The following is a 16,102-nucleotide window of genomic DNA, read 5'->3' as shown; positions in this document are numbered from 1 at the left end:
AGAATTTATTTAGATCAGTCATCATGCTCATTTTAATGGTAAAAATTAAGTTCTGCTGTGTTTATTGCAAAACAAAATTCTGCGATATCTCCCTTGATGTCTCCGCCTTGATCCGTCAGGCAGACTGTAGCCTGCCTGTCCGAGGATATACGCCCTCTGTTGTAACTCCTCCCGGCTAACCTCCTGAAAGATCGCGTTGATGAAAGAAACCAGACAAGTCAGACTCAGCCGAGATCAAACAAACCCTAATGTCTAATAAAGGAGAACACGCCACTCTCCGGGGAAAACTTCCGGTTTCTAAACTGGATTTTGCAGTTCCTTTTCTGGTTCACATGCGGTGTTGCCAACTATTTCGAATGAAAAGTAGCTAAAACCAGCTCAAAAAGTGGTTAAAATGGCGATCACCAAACTGAGTTTTTTTGCATATTAGTTATGTCAGCCGCGTTGTACTAAAATAAAAGCCGGTAATGGCCCTTCAGTTCCCCTTTTACTCCTGTTTTGTACTTTCTCCCTCATATATAGACGGCTTTAAGAACCCTAGTTTAAATCATGTTGATTTAATATACTTGTATGTTGTTATTTTATGGAGCTACCTACACCTTCTGTAGCCTATCATCTAGACTACCACTAACATCAGATGGCTGAAAACAGTCATTTTCCAACCTATTCACTGCTCCATCTTGCTTTGCACTTGCTTGAGGATCTGATTATAATATGCTTGACCATAGGGTAGGCTACCGCGCAATCAACCCTTACCTTAATGGCTTCATATTTTGGATATATTTAGGCTACATAATATGGCTTCAAATGTCCTTCAGGACAGGCCGATGAATTTTTTTTTTTTTTTTACTCGGCCGACAGTCCTGCATCAGCTTGCATTAACAACAGTGAAGCTAGGCCTACATAGCCCTCGCCGAATGATAGGTTTTTCTAGCATTCACTGCTTTGCTTATTGAATGAGTTGTAGGCTTCAACCTACTTCCCTTTGTTCAGTGTTGCAAAGCGTGATCCCTGTTCCCTGATCATCATGTCATTGCTCTCGTCTGGATTGACTCTCTTGTTTGTAATTTCAGCCGGTTGCTGCCTTCAATGGCGTTGTCTGAGCTTAGATCTATAAGAGCATCTACTTCCTTGTAAGCCAAATGGGCTGATACCCAGCCTGGCTAGGCGCCACCACTTCTCAATGAGGGGCGTGGTCTCTAAGGAATAGCGTTCATTTTTCGTATTTGAAAAAAAATGCCCAGAATCCGTTTATTGGGTGCCGCGGATCATCTATCAAATGCGTCTGTGCATAGCTCATCATCGTCTTGCTTTCCCCACCTGTTCTGTGATTGGTTCCTATCTCAGGCGAAGGGTGCTCCATGGTCTCCCAGGCTGCCTTAACTTAGCGTGAATCAAATCACTTGGCATTAAGGCAACATGTGTGGGGAACCTAGAGCTGAGCTGTTACTATATAGACCAGTCATTCCTTTTATAATCATGGGGCAACACTTTGGGCGGAATTCGCCATGTAATTCACCTATGAAACAGGCATGAAGGGAAGTTATTTTCTGATGTTTCAACAACGAAACAGGTTTGGCATCTTTTCTTGAGAAGATTTTTCTCAGCTTTAGCTGCTGCTGATCCAACCTGGGCAAAACTGAAGGATAGCGTAAGAAAACAAAAGTCCTGACCACAGAAAAAGAATCGCCAGATTTGTTGTCAGTCATGAATAGATACTTTTTTCGGTCATCCAGAGGCGACCAAAAGTCGTTAAATCTAAATTCAACTGTACTGTCCGCATGGTGACTCGCGAATAAGTGCTTGGGAATGAATGGGGCCTGTGGAGCTGTACCCCTCAAATCCACTTTTTCTCCGGGATATCATTTTTTTCCCAGAAATGAATGTTGCAGTCGAAGGGGGCAGAGAAAATACAAACCCACTTTGGTAATTATTTTTTGAGTCATATTTGTTCTAAAAGCCTTTCAAATGTGTCAATGGCGGTCATTCATTAGCAGAAAACTGGTGTGTTGTGAGCAGCTGCTGACCTAACCTGTAAGAAATCGAAAGGGCGGTGACTACTTTCGTTCATTCAACTTTTGACCTATCCATATTAAGCTTGCAGAAACCACAATCAAATATTCAATTTCTCCGCGACAACCAGGTGAAAGAACAAATTTAGCCGTCTAGCTCCATAGACCCCATTGTTTTGCACTTATTGTTTGATAAGCCCCTAAGCGGAACTGCAACAGATTGCAGGTACAATGGGTTAATAAGGGATTGATCCGGCTCTAAATAAGCGGGCTCTGTCATGGCGTAGTGTACCTCCTCAGTTGTTTACAGATGAGACCAACAACAGATCCGCGACCTTGATTAGGTCATATCAGTCCACTTAAATTCAATTGTAATGCTTGTGCTGCTAAACTTTTGTCAATAAATGTTTGTATAACCTGCGACAGGGGTAATGGCCTATGCTTGTGCAGGGACGGTCTATAGTCTAATATCTAGGTTCAGTGGAGATTGGTGGTAGGTTTTGTCTAGACCAGATTCTAGTACTCACCCCAAAGACAACACACGTACTGGTGGATAAAGTTTATAATAAAGATATATTTTTTATTTCACAGGTCAAAATTCATTCAATTCAGTTTAAATTATTTCAATATCAATATTAAAAGGATGTGATATGTTATATCTGTTTACTATTCTATTATGCTATTTTTTTATATGTTCTATTCTAATATTCTGTTATTGTATTTATATATCCATGTACTACTTTATATTTTTTTGTTCTATTTAATATCTAAGTCTAATTGTTTTTTTTTTTAAATACTATTAATATATTAACCCTAATATACTTTATTACCTAATATCTTGTCTTATATTTATTATCCAATATTATTATATACTATAAATTAAACCCAAATAAACCAACCCAAAACAAAAGTGAGTGCACTCAAAAAATAATAAGAAAAGAAATGAAAGGAAATGGTTCAGTCCAACTTTTTGTGCAAAGTGCAATGTCCAGATCCTACCGCAATCACAGGGTAGGGGATGTGTAGCCTAACAGGCAGTCAAAAGGAAGGGGCAAGTTGATGTAGATGGTGGCGATGGTGAATCCAAATCCAGGGCGATGAGGAAATCCAGAAGGTATCCAAAGAGTTCAGGGCAAGGCAGCGGGGTTTGTTGGAGTGCCAACAAAACCAGTCTGCACAAAATTGTACAAATTTCTTATTAATTTCAATCTCAATATCATAACAATAACACATAATACTAAATATAACTAATTTTCAGTTTGAATGACAACAGCGGCATATTGCTGTAGGAGGAGTCTAATAAATGTCATTGCAGCCAGGCTGCATGACAATAGACAAGCGTTATTAAATCTGTCCCGCATTATAGCTTGGTTTGCTATGGCTTCCATGGGCCTTCATGTAGCCTGAATTAAATGACTAACAGCAACGGAGCTTACAGTTCTTTAACAAGCACATTATTATATTAAATTGTCCTAAATTTCATACTTTAAATAAACTCTATGGTTGATCTATAGATGTGATTGTCTGACTGGTTTTAAATGTCCCCAACAATCAAATGAATTACCGATACAATTTTGCTGGGCTAGCTTAGGTTTCAAGTGTTCAGGGTTTGCTTTCACCAGGATTCCAGTACCATACAAATACAAGGGGAAAAGTCTTCTTTCTTCTGTTCTATATATACAGTCTATGCTACCAGGGAATTATTAGCATCATAATGGGGAGGTGGCAATTCATTGGGTTACAATCTCCTTCCCCTTCATCAGTCTCTGCATGCGTTTACACCGGCCTGTCTTCTTGCGGAGGGAGCGCGAAGAATCATCAGGAACATTTTCTCTTAAAACTCTCAAAAATGAAGCAATGGCTGGGACTAAAGGCCTTCCCAGTTCACCATAACAGAGTCTCTCTCAGGATGTCTGTCTCTGCTTTAGATCTTCTGATCGGTTCCTCTCCAGACAGGTTAGCCTGGGCAGTCACACCAGTGGGCTGTGCACTCTCAAGTTCTAGTGAGTTGTTCTCCAGGCGGATGTATTCCAATTGGTCCCAAATTGGTATAACAGTAATAGATGGCACAGTGTCTCCCTCAAGTAAGTGTCTTTTAATAGGTTCATCTGTAAGTATCTCTGTCTCATGCACAATTGATTCCTCTTCAAATAATTGATTCTGAACAGACTCAGGGGTATGGGGTACTGCTCCCTATGCGAAGCCTGGACGAGGAGAAACATTTTCAATATTTTAGGATGTCGGCGCCAAAATTTGATGAATTACTTTCCACGAGGTGCGTCTGCTTTCTCGGACCGCACCAAAAGTACACATAACCCATCGGGGTTTTCTCAAAAAGGCTTCGCCAGTGACTTTGAGGTACCTCGCAACCGGCATCGGCCTGCAACCACTCGCGGCCAGCTACAAAATGGGCACCAGAACTGTTGCGGGCATTGTTGAAGAAATGTGTTGTGCTATCTGGGATGCCCTTCAGTCGGAGGTCATGGCCTATCCTTCGCGCAGTCAGTGGCAGGACATTGCGGAGGACTTTTGGAGACAGTGGCAGTTTCCCCTGTGTCTCGGGGCGATTGAAGGGAAGCATGTTCGCATCAGAGCACCACCACGATCGGGCAGCGACTTCTACAATTACAAAGGGTTTTTTTCAATTATCCTGATGGCAGCTGCTGATGCGAACTATCGGTTCATTTATGTCGATGTTGGCGCATACGGCCGTGAGAGTGATGGAGGTGTGTTGGGCCGCAGTGCATTTGGTCCAGACTGGCAGAGGGCAATATCAATCTACCCGCCCCTGCTGTCCTACCAGGCACCACAACGCCCAGTCCTTTTTTTTTCCTGGGGGATGAGGCCTTTCCCTTACAGAAGAACCTGATGCGACCCTATCCAGGTGAAAATAAAAAATAATTGATAGCAGATGGAAATAAACGTAGGTTTCTTCGATCAAATAGCAGAAGCAATGAAAAAGAGAGAGCGCACAGGTCTTCTGGTGTTAGCTCGTTTATAGATTGTTATGTTTATTTTTTAATGACATTCATATGCCTATATTAGTCGGAAAAACTCATTTATAACGGGAAAATGCATAGGCTACTCAGGCTCACAGTGTGCGCAATGGCACAGTTGATCATTAGCCTATAAGCTATTAAACTAATCCAGTTGTTGGCGTCAGCCGTCATCTGTTCTGTCTAGTTCCTGCATGACACTTATTTGTCTTCTCATTAAAGGCACGTACCTGGAGGATATGAAGCGCATTTACAATTACCGACAGGCCAGGCGAGCGTTGTTATTGGGCGCTTTTGATTATATTGGCTGGCGGCTTTCGCATTTTCAGCGCCCGATTGACCCTCAAACCTGAGAATGCGGTGAAGATTGTGAAGGCGTGTACGGCTCTTCACAACTTCCTGGCATCCACTGAACGTGCCAGATAAATGCCCGCCACCTTTGTGGATACCACGTCTGACACCGGCGAGGTCCGGCCTGGAGAGTGGAGGCAGCACGTTGCGGGGGACCAGAACATGTTCGACGGACCATGGTGTTCGATCAGAAGAGTCAGACCCTCCCGGAGAGCGGCACTTGTCAGGGAGCAGCTGGCTGACTACTTCTTATCAGATGCCGGCGTGTTTCCCCACCAGTACAGTGTGTGTTCTGAGGTGGGTAGCTTTTTTGAGCCAATACATTTTCTAAAAGGTCGCTTGGAAGCATGAGTTTTGATTTATTAGTTCACATAGCCTATGTTAACTAATTTGGTTTTATGTGAAAACTAATTATACAAAATGTTTATACAACGGGCTACTACCTTGATAGTGATAGGTGTAGGCCAATTCTATAGAGCCTATCCACAGAAATTAGGGTAGGCCTAGGTAACATTATTAGATAAAAAAATATATATTATTTATTATTTGTAAAAAATATTTATTTATCACACATATCGAGCACGTAACTTGACCCCCACTACCATACACATTAAAAATAGGCCTGCTGAACACCTCAGCCAACATTGAAATGGTAACAATGGAATAATTCATTTGGAGTGTGAACTTTGTGAACATGTTATCACACAGAACACAAATGTGAGTATAACAAATAACGTCAGCATTTCGCTTGTCGTCTGCAATATCGGGAGACAAAATAACATATTTCAGACAGAACAACATGACATAACAAATGTCAATAACAAATATATTATAAAATTCTAATACGTTATAACGCTGGCAACAGCATATCGCCACAATATCGGGAGACAACTGCCGCATGAGCTGCTTGATGTCGCGCATCAAAATAGCGCATTGTTCCTGCGGGAGATTTTGTAGAAAATGGCACAGGTAATTACAAAAAGTGGTATGTATGTCGCTCTTCCCCCCCTCTCTCCCTCTCTCTCTCCTCCCGTATTTCCTGCAGCCTATCGAGGAGGGTAGTCTCAAATGGATCCATATTCGGCCTGACGCTTTTACGCTTCCTTTTACCACTTCGGGAGGCTGATGTCGGGGTGGTAGGGGATGAGATGGTATAACTGCAGAAACTGTCGTAGCCACTAGTGTCAGGGTGGTGGGACGGTGAGATGGAAGTGAGGTAGAAGCTACTGATGTCGGGGAGGTGGGAGAGTCAGCTAGAAGTGGGGGAAACTGGGATGAGACGGGGTTGGGGGTAGATGGTGCTGCCTGATCTCCCTGCGTAAAACTTTCCTCCTCATCATCACCATCGTCGCCCTCATCATCTCCCTCACCTGCCTACACAGAAAAAAAATGTAGGCCTACATTTGTTTCAATTGTCCTAGGCTACCAGCATACCATTATTCGCAAAGTGCTTTATACAATCAGGGTGTAGTGGAGGCTAAACGCAAGTAACCTCAACGCAGTTTATCCACCACTGAGATTTCAGCCTATAGTGTATCCATCTCTTATTAGAGTTTATCCAAGTTTCAAAAGAGTTTGATCACCAAAGCACATTTTAACACATTACACATTCACACATTATCCACATTCACAATATGTAGGCCTAGCTACACTCATCAACACCACTGATATTGTTATAAACAGGACAATAATCTCTCTCTCTCTCTCTCTCTCTTCACACACACACGACGATTATTCTTGCCTACCGAATAATTTGACCCGGTTATCCTATGCTTCACGAATTCGCTCAACCAGCTTAGAACTGTCAATATTTTGGGGTAGCCGAAACTGAGCTGCCCCGCACCACTTCTGCATGCCACCTTCCACTTCTTGTGCGCCCGTGTGAATTTGTCACGGACACTTTTCCAGTCCGCTTTCACTTTATCTACACTTTTTCCCATCGCGACTGCAACCTCCCTCCAGGCATTTTCTGCATTTTACTTGCAGTATCGCCCCCACCGACAACGTATAGTATTGCATGCGTCGGTGCGTCGCGTATCAAAAACTGGGATGACACATTTTGCTACACGCCTACGCATTATGGAGGCCGAAGCGTAGCGATGCGTAGCCTTGCGGGCGCGTATGCGTAGCGATGCGTTGACTCTGTAACGGCTCCCACACACAGCTGCGTTCCGTCAGCGCATTCCAGTGGGTGTTCCCGACGGTAGCTATGCAAATGACTTGAAGTAAAACCGTAATGTGATTGGTTGGTGCCGTCAGTAGATTGTCTTGATTGGCCGGTGCCGTCTGTCGGTGCAGCAACAGCTGAACTCCTCAACGCGAGCAGCGGGAGAAATGCGACGCGACGGACCCACAATTCAGTTCGGCAACGGATCACGTGAGCCCATTTAAAGTGAATGGGATGCGTCTCCAGCAACGCGATGCACGCAGCTGTGTGTGGGAACCGTCAGAGCCCATAGTCAGTGTTTCAGGACATTACTGCCGTATCGTCATCGTCTCGTCTTAGTCATGGAAAAAAAGGTTGTTGACGAACATATTTCCTCTCATCTCGTCTGACGAAATTAACACTACTGGGGAACACTGTGTGGGCAGGTGACTTTCCAAGCCTATGGAGTTTTTAATAATATTCAAACAAAGGTTAATCGGAATGATAAATACCGTTATTAACCGGTTATCTAAAATTGAAAATGACGTAGGTACTTACTTTACTGAGTCTTTATTGAATCAGATGGAAATGTTTTGACAGTCACAGTCATGGTTATCATTGCAACAATCCTGCATTAGAATCTTGTTCCAATTCAGATAACCTAAATCTACTGATGGCTTATATTGTATGACTAAATTTGTCCATATTCCCTCAAAACTCACTAGAAGACATCATTTGAGGGTGTTTTAAAAAAAATGTCTCCAGGGGAACATACCCCCTAATCATCAAAATCTTGTTTCAGTCCAGATAACCTAAATCTATTGATGGCTTATCTTATCTTATAAATGTGTCCATATTCCCTCAAAACTAACTAGAAGAAATCATTTGAGGGGTCATTTTTGTAAAAAATTATCTGGGGGAACATACCTCCAAACCCCCCTAGAATTGCTTTTTGACACTGTATAATTTAAGTACAGACTACACAGACTGTATAGTGATTACACAGAGAAAGAAATTCAGTTTTTAGCACACTTAAACACTTAATTATAAAAAAAATAATAACACGCACATGTTGAATGAAATTTGACTTGTGCTGCAATTAGTAAATCAATATACAAATATAGCTGCAAGCAGCAATGTGGGGGCCAAGCAGATGAGCAGGAGTTGTCATGGCAACCCAATGTTGCTACATTATACACACACCCAATTAACCCCCCCAGTCCCACACACACACATATACACAGATAAACTTCCTCCCCCCACAACGCCAATAGCTCCCCCACACATACTAATGACACCTCAAACATCACCAAATGTATTGTGCATCCTCAGGTTGTAGTCACGAGTCCACATACCAAGTTTGGTGTCGATACGAGAAAGTGTTGATAATTATAGCGCCCCTAGTGTTCAAAGGTCACTAAATATATGGAGCGTCTTCGGGATGTGGCCCCGAGTCCATGTACCAAGTTTGGTGTCGATACGAGAAAGTGTTGCAAATTATAGCACCCCTAGTGGTCAAAGGTCGCAAAATTGATTGTGCATCCTCAGGATGAGGTCACAAGTCCATGAACCAAGTTTGGTTTTGATACGTCAAAGCATTGCTGAGATATGACCTAATCTTGTGTTACTCTAGCGCCGCCCTAGTGGTTGAAGGTCACCAAATTTATTTTGTGTCCTCAGGATAAGGTCCCAAGTCCATATACTAAGTTTGGTTAAATACGTAAAAGCTTTGCTGAAATATGAGCCCACTTCCTGTGATAATAGCGCCACATAGTGGTCAAAGGTCATCAAATTTATTGAGCTTCTTCCTAATTGGGTCCTGAGACCATGTACTGAGTTTGGTGTTGATATGCGAAAGCTTTGCTGAGATATCACTTCACTTCCTGTTTTGTGGCTTCGCCACCAAACTTGATTGGTTACCACGGGCGACGGGTTATCAATATGGCTCCAAAAAGCAATGCATTTCTGAGTCATGGTCTGAAGATCATCTGTGCTAAGTTTCATGAAAATCGGATGAACTTTGTGACCTGTGAAAACTTTTAAGTTATATTGATTAAATCCAATATGGCGGAAGATCCAACTTAGCGGAAATTGATGTCATGGGGTGCGTTGAGTTCGGCCTCATCCAAGGATTCCAAGTATGCACCGATGTGAAAATTGTGGCCGATACCGATAACCGATATTAATTTTGCTGTTATGGCCGATACCGATATTTACCGATGTCGATATATCTGTATAGAAAACACATTCTTATGATAATCAAATAAAGAGCTATTTTCCAAAATAGAATATATCTGTATTATTTTATATCCTGATATAAAAAGAGAGAATACTGAATGTCTGATATTTATGACAGCACTTTATGCAGATTAGCCTATAGGTATGGCACACTATAGGCCTACTATTTATATTACAACTCTCCCTCTTTAATTCAGCTGTGTGGTTGAAGCCTGGAAATATTGTAAACAAAGTAGCATAGTAGCATAGTTGGCTAGCTTATCATAGTCTACTGATTGGACTGTTCAGTTTCCCCATGTGTGTTTAAGTTTAAAGGTAATACTTGTTTTCCATGGTACAGGCACTTTTGGGAAACATTGGTATTGAGATGATCAGTCAACTTGAAACCAAGAGTTTTAAACAAATATGTGCAGCATGCTAATGTTGTTAAGCAGATTTAATAGTAATTTAGCTAGTCGTCTTCTATGAGTCCTTGCTTTCACGATTGTAATGTTTTATTTGGATTGCGTTGGCCGAGTCGCGCGTGTCCATTGAGTGAGCGAGAGAGAGCGGGGCAAAGAGAGGGGTGTTGTAAAATGGTGTTGCGGCTCCTTTAAGAGAGCTCCGTGTGTGTGTGTGTGTGTGTGGGAAGCTGGGAAGGAGGGAGATAGAGTGAGGAAGTGTATGTATGCGACTGGAGCAGAGAGTGTGGAAGTTCAAGTTGGAGTCTGTACACAGTGTGAGCGGTGTTACTGTCCGAAATAAAACTCCATAAAGTTCAGCTCGTGTATTTTGCTCATCAGAAATGGGACCGTGACCCCGACGTTATTCTATCTTATAACATCGGCCCTCGAATAACGAATCTCCCCTGCGTTTCTGACTACGGTCTGAAACAAAGCAGGAAAGGTTAACAGGGGGTTTATACTGTTTGGTAAAGTCTACAATGAAAGCAACGTAGGCTACCGCCAAGTAAAGCGGGAGATGTGTGTTGTTTCTGCGGCCGCGTAAGCTGCAAAGCACTGCTAGACACTAGAAAGGGTGTGTCGGTTCTGCCTTTTCACACCGCGACACAGGTTTGTGGATATGAGTGTTGCGATTTCAGTTTTGAATCGCATATCGTTACAGCCCTATTAAATTCCTATTACGACCATATAACTACATTCTGCCTGATACACAGTTATATTTAGCCTACGAGAGATGTAAGTGCTAGGCGTGACATGACATGCAAGCCAGCCATCAACTTGACTGCAAGCAATGCGAGCAGCGCAATACAACACAACGTTTTGAAAGAACTTTTGTCAGATGCCCAGTGTCGTCTTTCTGTCAGTCTTGTTGCCCTGCTATTTTAAATAAGAAATATGATGCAATAGAAGGTCATATTTAACGGATTCAGTGTAGACAGATAACACGCTTGGATCGCTACACACACGTCAAATACACAGGAATGATTATCGGCCTGTTCACATCGGCCCTATTTTGACATCGGACCGATACCGATGTGTAAAAAAATGACCATATCGGCCGATATATCGTGCATCACTACTCAATTTGTATGGTTGAAACTTTAAGCGCATAGATGTAATGCAAAATCTGACACATTGGGGGCGCTAGAGCACTTGACATGAAACTTAGTTCAATTAATCATATGACTGTACCGAATCAATGTGCCAAATTTCCCAACTTTTTACTGTATGGTTCAATGGCAAATTAGCGTTTCGTTATAATAATAATAAATCGGCCAGTGTTAATTTTACTCTATGGTGTTAATTTTAACACTATTCCAGAGTTTATATAATCCTCACTCATCAGTGTTAAAATAACACTTGCCATAGTGTTGCCGTATTAACACTAGCCTAGTGTTTCATAATTAACTCTATCAGAGTTAAAATGAACTCTATTGGAGTGTATCATTAACTCCATCAGTGATTCATAATTAACTCTATTGGAGTAATTAATTAGTTTCTAGAGCCATATATTTATCAAAATAAACATATTAAACAAACCACAGCAAATTAATTACTTTTCTTTTTTTATTAACATTTGCCATGATATGGCTCAAATCAATGTGCAGAGGTACAATGTATGTCAAAGTTTGGTCCATAAGCATTTTGTTGAGCAAAGGCCTTATACTCATACAAATCATTGACTTTAACAATAAAACAATGTTCCTCACAATCCATAACCACATATGCATGAAAATGCTCTGCAACACTGAGTAAACATTTCATAAACAAGAAATAAAACAATATAATCAAGAGTTTTTTACAATTTCACAAACTTGTGTTTTGCTTCAAACCTATTACTAGAGATGTGCAATAATGGGCCAATTTTCCATAAGCAAGACAGATAATGCACCATGAAGTGATGTTACATGTGGGTATACCCAAAGTCCTTTTAGGCAAGTCCCTCCACTCAGCAGCCATATTGCAACGCATTTTGGGCACTTTCGGCAGGCTTCACAACACCAATCTTGCTCCAGCGGCAAGATCACAACACATGATTGGCACAATCAATGTCTTCACAACACAACACATGATTGGCTCAATGTATTTACATGTCCACGTTTTGCCACGGAGGGGGGTGTGATATATGTAGACAACACCATACGTTACAAACTAACCCCATGCATTTCTATGGAGGATTTTTTGAGTGCTGTGTCTCCTCATTAGAAAGTCTACCTCCTTAAAAAGCTCATGGTGTTCATGTATTCCAAGGCTCCCGAGCTGTTCTTGACCAAACGCCTGCGACACTTTTCGTTGCTTTAGGGCCATGCCAGATAGCCCGCCCCTCTTCCAGCATCGAGAAGTGTTCCTGCAAAATAATGTGGGCAAGAACTATGATTATCCAGATCAATAGTTGAACATTATTATTATATATAACCTTAAATGGAAATGAGTAAAATCTTACATAGCCATTGGTGGAGTAAGGATCCCTGAGATTAGGAAACAGTCACAATGCCGAGTGCATATCTTTTTCCTTGACTTCGTACTGGTATCCTAAAAACAATAGGAAAATTATTAGATATATTCAGACAACATTACAAGCTATAAAATGGAAGAGTGATTAAACATGGATTATGGACAAAATATAGACTTAACGCTTCTTGCCACTAAAATATGCTTAAGTAATATTACATTACATTAGGCTAACACATTTTTAACCAAAGCGACTAACATGGTAGCAGTTTAAGTTTTAAAGCAATTCTCTCAACAATTTTAGGACAATTTAAAAACAGTAGAATAAGTAAAGTAAGAATAAGTGCATCAGTGAGTGCTGTTTTTAAACAGTTGAGTGTCAGTTCAAGACAGGTGGTAAGTACTAGGATCAGCAAGACTTGTTGTAAGTAGTGCTATTAGAGGAGATGTTCTCTAAAGAGCTGGGTCTTCAGGAGTTTTTTGAAAATGGAGCCACTGTGTAGTTGGTAATAGATATCCCTACAGCTAAGGTTCTACCTTATAGCATTTATCAACCCCACAATCACCAGTTCAATATTGTTTTTACACAGCAATTCTACTACCTAATACCTGGATTAAAATACATTAATTTAGGGTTTTCTTGTCACTCTGCAGGCAGGTTGTGTGAGGCTATATGTGCACAATAATGATTTTTCATTTTATTTCACATTACATTATTCACCCTATTACATGCACTCTATTTTTCTCACTCAAACAGTCAATTGTGATGTTATGTTACAATGTTCTCTCACTTTGAATGAATGGAACGATAACATTGGATCAATGTAAAAATGGCACTACCACTGAAAAGTCTGAGTAGGGATGTCCTGAGATAACCCCACCCATGGAATCCCTATCGTTTAGTCAGAAAAGAGTTAATAGTTTGACTGGACCTAACTGTTGTATACAATTAGATTAATTTATTCAAAACAAAACATACCCATGGACCAGGATATTCAGAAGATGCCTTCTTGTAGTGTGTCAAGGTGCTCTACTATACTCCTCCATTATTTCCTCTCCCATTTAACTCTTCTCCAGAACCTCCTGGACCATCTATGCGTAAAAAAAGAAACAATAACAGTGATACACTTGTAAAGAGAAAACTTACATGCACCCTCTAAAAAGTGTAAATCCAGAGTACAAACAAGAAAGCTAAGGGGCAGCTAGAACGCCAAAAACAAATGCTATTTAATACCACTGATAGTGCTCAAAATATAATTACACTTCTGTGGTTGTGTGATGAGGGTCTCTACCGACAAACAGAAGTATTGTAAACTTGGAAAGTGTACAGAGAGATTATAACAAGACCTGTATCTGAAGGAAGCAAATTGCTTGGCTTCGTGTTCTAGTAGCATGAAATCAGTGGGATTTTGATCTTGCAGCACTGGATCTGCAAGCAGATCTGACTGAATCTAATAAACATACTTTACGTTCAGCCAGATCTGTGCAGAGCTGCAAGATTGAATGTGCCCACTGATTTGACACTACCGGAACACAAAGCCAGGCTTCTGCATTTTGGAGACGAGACAGACAAGGATTTCTCCTAGTGATATTTTAATTTTAAATGCTCACCTGTTTGGCTTTTTTCTGCTGAATCTCCTATGGCAGAGGTGTTCTCTTCTTTTGCACCAGTGGTGCCTTGTTTGAAGAACAAGAAAAAAAAAATTTGGAATCTTAAAGGGCTGCTTTAAGAAATTCGGTCTCCGATTTTATTTCACTTAATTCAACTAAAGGGTGACAAAATCTTTTTTTTTTTAACCATACCCACTTTATTTGGCGTGAACAACACATTTCACAATTTTCTTCATCAGGTTTGAACGTGAACCTAAAGCCTAATAAGCGCCAAATAAAGTCAAAATATACCCTCCAGTGTGCGATTTATACTAGTTTTTGACTTTTTAAATAGTTATACTGCACACCATCAGCACCTGCAAAAGGGCTGTGCACAGGGATTTTGAACTTTTCAAATGTATTTCTTAAAAAGGATCATAAGGATCTGCATTAACTCCAGCCAGGATACAAAGTGTGCGTGTGAAATCATTAAGAAACATGCCTAAGGTCAGGCTGATTCATAGTCTAAACAAGCTAGAAAAAAAAAAAAAGAAAAAAAAAAAGCTTTGCAATATGACAGTGGAGGGACTTGCCTAAAAGGACTTTGGCTAAACCACATAAAACCTCACCTTCTCGAATTAAACTTTGAAAGGAAAAACCAGGCTGCAGTTTGAGGTACTTTTTTCTCCATGGTACTGGACATTGATGAGCATTTTGCTGACCCTGTTAAAACAAAGAAAATGATTACACCAATACAAGAACAACAATGATTTGACTATCAGCAGTATATCAACTAACCAGCAAAGGACTTCTAAACTTTATTCTGACATTATTTACCACAGGTTACCAAATGTTTCAACCGCAAGTGTTTTGTCTTAAAATATGTTCATATAATCCCTACTTTTTAAGCAACATGACTGGTAATAACTTAAATAATTTCATTAGGCAGTAAACTCGTCTACATTTTACCATATCCATAAAAAAACTGCTCATAATGTCAGAGAATAAACATTTCTTACTCTGCTCAGCTGTAACGTTATGCCTGATGGACTGAATATCCTTATGCACGTGCTTGCAAGCTATTGAACCACAATTTCTACAAATATCTAAAATTAGTATCAGCTAGCTAACTTCTATACTCTTTGGCTTACCTGCACCCTTTATAAGTTAGGAAACAAAGAAATTGATCTAACCCAAATAAAGCCAACAGACTCTAACAGAAACTAATACCAGTGCCATACAGAGAATGGAGACTGCACCAAACAAACCAGGCTAACGGTTACCTTACACCTCTGTTTGATGCCTAACAGTTAAACGAATGCCCTCGTGGCTAACACAAATGCCTAACAGTTAAACGAATGCCCTCGTGGTCTAAGCTAATGTTAGCTAGCAGCAATTTTTTATAACCAAGCAATAGTGTTTAGTTCAACCAAACGTCAATGAGTCGACAGACTGTTATAATTAGTCAGTCAACAGATCCATTTGTGCCAGGTGAGCATTTGGCAGCACACTAACGTTAGATCGCTATGAACAGTGGAATTCTGGCTGTAACTAATGTTAATCAGCTAGGCTACGTTAGCATGTTAGAGCTATTCCCTAAGTGGGTATTCAAATTCCAACCGCCTTTTGAATTTCAGAAAGGACTTTAAAGGCGTTGTCGACTCAATATTATATTAATGTCAGTTTACAGTTTAAGTATTACAAATTAACATAAACTTAACCATTTCAATTTGATAAGGTTATAACCCACCGAAGTTATGTTAGCTTGCTGGATGTTGCCAGCACAATGCCATTGAGTAAAATTTGATGCGTTACAGCTAGAGAGATGGAACTTTGCACGCTCCATGTGGGTCATGTGCAGAAGGTCTGACTTGA

General features: G+C 40.7%; 1 long non-coding RNA gene across 2 annotated transcripts; it reads right to left on the bottom strand.

Annotated features, from left to right (window-relative positions):
• Positions 1–12,523: 12,523 nt before the first annotated feature.
• Positions 12,524–15,182, bottom strand: LOC125296483. Of its 2 annotated transcripts, XR_007193771.1 has the most exons (5): positions 14,857–15,182; positions 14,249–14,314; positions 13,617–13,729; positions 12,630–12,718; positions 12,524–12,533 (listed from the first exon to the last, which is right to left on the bottom strand). It is a non-coding gene; the product is annotated as an uncharacterized LOC125296483 (long non-coding RNA). The 2 variants fall into 2 exon arrangements; XR_007193770.1 differs by lacking the exons at positions 14,249–14,314; positions 14,857–15,182 and having other exon boundaries at positions 13,617–13,827.
• Between the last annotated feature and the right edge of the window lie 920 nt (positions 15,183–16,102).

Source organism: Alosa alosa, chromosome 1 (assembly GCF_017589495.1).
Source record: "Alosa alosa isolate M-15738 ecotype Scorff River chromosome 1, AALO_Geno_1.1, whole genome shotgun sequence".
Taxonomy (NCBI): Eukaryota; Metazoa; Chordata; class Actinopteri; order Clupeiformes; family Clupeidae; genus Alosa; species Alosa alosa.
Note: the sequence above shows the minus strand (reverse complement) of the source record. Positions and strands in the feature narration are given on the sequence as shown.